A 5456-nucleotide genomic window follows, 5' to 3' on the forward strand; every position below is an offset into this window, starting at 1 on the left:
TTCGAAAATATGCTTAACTTGTTATTTGTTTTTGATAATACTTCTGATTAATTTGCTTCACTTATTATTAGTGTCTAGTGTAGTAGTAATATGCCAGGAAGACTACTAAATACAGTATTTACAAAATTATCTCGATTTCAACGCTTTTAAGTTTCATTAATACTTTTGTTCCTAGGTAACATATAGTAAATGGAAAAGTGATTTCACATTTGCTTAAACTTTGATTTTTTTAAAAATTTCAGATAAAGACTGCAGCACATAGAAAGTGAATGTCACCAATGAAAAGTATGAAATAAGGAAATATCTTAAACTTGGATTAAAAGACACCCTAAAGGGGTAAGTTGAAAAATCTATCTACCATACATATGATGAGTCAGCCTCAATGCCCTTGTATTAACAAAGGCGATAAATTAAACATAAAGTAGAATTTTTTTACGTATACGTTACAAGTTGTGTGTATATTTATACACAAGCAAGGAACCAAAAACAAGCTGCGACGAATAAATATTTTGCAGCCCTTTCCATCAGGCATTTAGTACACGCCATGCAGCCTGTGGAAATTTATTTCTGCTTTATTTCGCACTGTGATGGAATATAAATATTTCTTTTAGTAATGCTAACAGGCCCGGTGTTTAGTTACACGTCGTTGTTGCCGATTTGAGTGCAAACGCATTTCTTTCTTTTGTTTGCCTTTCGTTAAGCGACTTTTATGGTGTGGCGGCCTGAATTCTGAAAAATTTGTTGCTTGCAGGAATAACATTTTTTGAGGGATTAATTCCCACGTTCAGCGCCGCTAATGCAGATAATTAAACGAAATTTAATAAAGTGGCAATTAAAACCGCAGTAATTAATTTGCTAAGTAAATAGTTTGACCAATCTGCAATATTGTCATATGTGCATTATATTATACGGAAAATTTTTGTACACAGTCCACACAAAGATGCCTCTTCTTAGTTTCCTAACATAAGTGAGGTTAGATGTTTAGATAACGGAAATATTTCAACTGATCCTCATTTAATACGACAAGAATTACGTAATTACGCAGAAATGGTCTGCTGTGAGATCAATATGGATTATATAAGTAAGAGTACAATGTGCGTGCCGCTAAAATTGATAAACGAATCCCGGTACAGTCAAGGGAGTAATACGCTGTGGTAGTCCTCTATCTCCTGTCCATGAAAAATGTTCCCGTTTTTACCAAAAGCGCGTGCTTTTGAAGGTATAAATGCCGGGAAGTTTCACCCTCTATAAATTCTTAGAACATTCAAGAGTATTCGACAGCACTCAAAAATTTCTAGAATGTTCTGGGATGTTCCACTATGATCCTGGATGCTCTTGAATGTTCGGGAATTCTCTGGAATATTCGACAAGAATCTAGTCTAAACGGGAGCAATTTGGAACATCCCAGATCGTTGTGAAGCATTGCAGACCACTGTTGAATTTTGTGAAATGTTCTGCAACATTCTGGACAAGTCGAACCCTTTTCGGTGCTTTCTGCAATTCGCCACTGGTGGCGCTACCTACTGGTAGGGCTATATAAAGCAAGACCCGTCGTGGGTTCGAACGTCAGTTTCTTATCACTGGCGAAGGGAGGAAACGAAAAATTTGTGCAGTGAGTGAATAAAACGAATAGTGCAGTTTGAGTTGTGAAAGTGATACAATAACTGAATATAAACCGCAAATAAAAAGTGAAAAGTGTACTAAGTGTATTATATCAGACAATTCCCAGAGGTAAAAGACGAGGATGTCTTGACAGTTCTGAGGCAAAACAACAGAAACCAACAGGAGGACGGACGATTGACGATGAAATACCGTGAAAAGCAGAAAAACCGAAGAACAACGAAATAAACGGATTACAGAACGAAGAATTGCGAACAGTCTTATGATAAAAGACTGCAAACTGATGCCAGCCGTGAAAATAGCACCTTAAGAGAAGCGCGGATGTGGACAAATAAACAATACATCCTAACAAATGAAGAATTCCACAACGAACCGACAAAGAATATAATAAACACAAACGCATCGTAATCGGAAAAATTGATAATATGAGCCAATTCTGAAATGCAAGAAAATTCAGTAGTGGAATACAAGGATTCTGTTACATGAATGGGAAATTTCTGTTATCGCCACTGACACCATCTCCGCAGGAATTTTTTACATTACATGTCTGGGAAAACTCCAGAATCAAAACAGTTTCTTCAAAAAATAAGAAGTACACCGCTTGTTTCCAAATGACTTCTTTCGGTGTCACTTCGATCAGCACTAACATAGATGATATCAATTATGTTTCTTCCATCCAAAGACAAATTTGTCACAACATGGGATCATTACTACCACTACCAAACGAAGACCGTAAATTTCTGCAAGTGTATTTAATCGGAAACGAAGGAACAGAAGTTGATGAACGATGCACAATTATCAGTGGGTAGAGACGAGTAGTAGACCTAGATGTACAGAAGATGTTACCCAAATACTATCACCTGATTCACACATTCACAACAGCACTGGACCGAATGATTTCTGATGACTATAAAGTTATAACTATAGCCGACAAAAGACCACGTGGAGAACACGAACGTCAGTTCAGTGCACCCCAGATAGACAAAGTCGCCATCGTAATTGTGGACAATGAAAACACCATTTTAATGTGAATCAGATCCAACCTGAAACAGGCGTAGAATCGAAAAAAAAAAATCACTTCGAAGGAGTTATATGTCTATCGCTTAATGGTTAGAGACAGTGGAACATACAATCACGTTCTCAACACTCATCTTTTGTTCTAACAATTCCTGGTTGGTAGGCGTCCAAAAATAGAAGCGGAATGGATGATTTACTTCAGACTGAATCAGAAGACACGACGTTCGGAAGAGTACATCCACCTTCGAAAAGCAGTCGTAAGTGAAGGAAACATTAACGACCGTCATCATACATAGGAAGTCTGAGACACATGCACGAATACGCTCAAGATGCCATGACCCACATAAGAAAATATGGATGACCTGATATCTTTATAACATTCACAAGCAACTCGCCGTTGCCAGAAATTAAACAACAACTAAGATACGGATAAGACCCCACATCGACCCCATCGACATTACGAGGTGCGGCTAGAAAAAAACCGGACTGATGCTGGAAAAAACATTTATTTACAATTATTTACAATTTCATGTTATCTCCTTCAATGTACTCTCCTCCTCGGTCTCTACACAGCTCCATACGAATTTTCCACTGTTCATAGCAATACTGCAGATCATTTTCGGTAAGTCCATACATTACTTCCGTCGCTTTTTCTTTTACTGCTTCAACAGTCTCAAATCTAGTTCCTTTCAAAGCTGACTTGACTTTAGGGAAAAGAAAAAAGTCACAGGGGGCCAAATCAGGTGAGTAGGGTGGATGATCTAAGATGGGAATGTTGTGTTTTGCCAAAAACGTCTTCACTGACAGCGCACTGTGAGCTGGGGCATTGTCTTGGTGAAGGATCCATGACTTTTTTCTCCACAAATCGTTCCGTTTTCTCCGTACTCGCTCACGTAGGGTAGCCAGGACGCTAATGGAGTAATGCTGATTCACTGTTTGTCCCTCTGGTACCCAATCAATGTGCACAATCCCTTTGATGTCAAAAAAAAAACAACAATCATCATTGCCTTGAATTTCGATTTTGACATTCGTGCTTTTTTTTGTCGTGGAGAACCAGGAGTTTTCCAATGCATCGATTGGCGTTTAGTTTCGGGATCGTAAGTAAAAAACCACGATTCATCGCAAGTAATAACATTTTGTAAGAAGCTGGGATCACTTTCAATGATTTCCAGGATGTCAGAACAAATCATTCTTCGGCGTTCCTTCTGTTCAATTGTGAGACACTTTGGAACCATTTTTGAACACACTTTGTTCATGTTGAAACTTTCATGAAGAATCTGCCTAACACTTTCCTTGTCAACTCCTGTTAACTCAGACACTGCTCTGATTGTTAAACGGCGATCTTGTCGAACAAGTTTACCGATTTTTTTCAATGTTTGCATCAGTTTTTGCTGACAATGGTCTGCCAGTGCGAGTGTCATCACTGGTGTCTTCGCGGCCATCTTTAAATCGTTTAAACCACTCAAACACTTGTGTTCGCGATAAACAATCATCGCCGTACACTTGTTGTAACATTACAAACGTTTCACTTGCAGATTTTCCTAGTTTGAAACAAAATTTGATGTTAACACGCTGTTCTTTCTGTACACTCAACATTTTCCGACGCACAGACAAAACGTCAACTACTTAAAACAGACGCCATGGGCAGACTGAGTGCAGGAGGCAGATAAACCTCGAGCAGTAGGCGGAGCGAGAGTCACGTGACAGGCCACGCGACTTTCAGCCTTATTGCATTCGTTTTATTGTTTCACCAGTACTAGTCCGGTTTTTTTCTAGCCACACCTCGTACACAATTACCCGAGTTTTCAGACAAAAACAAATGAAATTCACTGAAGTCATCACAAAATACCACATCTTTGGAACAGTTAAATGCTGTATGTACACAATCGAATGGCAAAATTAAGAACTGCTTCAGTGACACAGTCTCATATGGCTACAGGGCAGAATTCATTCCACGGATATCGACAAAATCATCCAAGCTGATTCCAGAATGAGATTTTCACTCTGCAGCGGAGTGTGCGCTGATATGAAACTTCCTGGCAGATTAAAACTGTGTACCGGACCAAGGCTCGAACTCGGGACCTTTGCCTTTTGCGGGCAAGTGCTCTACCAACTGAGCCACCCAAGCACGACTCACGCCCCGTCCTCACAGCTTTACTTCTGCCAGTATCCCGTCTCCTACCTTCCAAACTTTATAGAAGCTCTCCTGCGCAGGAGTCGTGCTTGGGTAGCTCAGTTGGTAGAGCACTTGGCCTCGAAAGGCAAAGGTCCCGAGTTCGAGTCTCGGTCCGGCACACAGTTTTAATCTGCCAGAAAGTTTCATCCAAACTGAATTTCCCAATCTACAAGAACATCCGGAACTGTACGGCATAGACGTGATAAACATGATTCACGGGCCACGCGAGCCATTAAACCTCAATTCGCTATATATGAGTGATGGAAAATGTATACAGAAATGCCCGAAACCGTACTTGCACGACATACACGTCGGAGTTTATGGATATCCCAAACACTGATGACTATACCCCAAAAACGGTGGCTTCACAGCAGAAATACGAATAATCGTTAGTACCATATAACACTACTTTCCAAAATGTTCCAAGCACACATGGACATAGAACACTGCAATTCAGTGATCGAGTATGTCTGAATGTGAACGAAGGCAGCGACATACTAAACTCCGCATGAACAGATCATGAAAGGCCATCGGGACCGATCGGCCGCTGTTTCATCTTCAGCCCACAGGCGTCACTGAATGCAGATATGGAGGGGTATGTGGTCAGCACACATCTTTCCTCTCCGTATGTCAGTTTATGAGA

The 5456-nt window shown here is 40.1% G+C and overlaps 1 non-coding gene across 1 annotated transcript; it reads left to right on the forward strand.

Annotated features, from left to right (window-relative positions):
* Positions 1–4857: 4857 nt before the first annotated feature.
* Positions 4858–4932, forward strand: Trnas-cga. Its single transcript has one exon. It is a non-coding gene; the product is annotated as a tRNA-Ser (tRNA).
* Positions 4933–5456: the final 524 nt, after the last annotated feature.

Source organism: Schistocerca americana, chromosome 1 (assembly GCF_021461395.2).
Source record: "Schistocerca americana isolate TAMUIC-IGC-003095 chromosome 1, iqSchAmer2.1, whole genome shotgun sequence".
Classification (NCBI taxonomy): domain Eukaryota; kingdom Metazoa; phylum Arthropoda; class Insecta; order Orthoptera; family Acrididae; genus Schistocerca; species Schistocerca americana.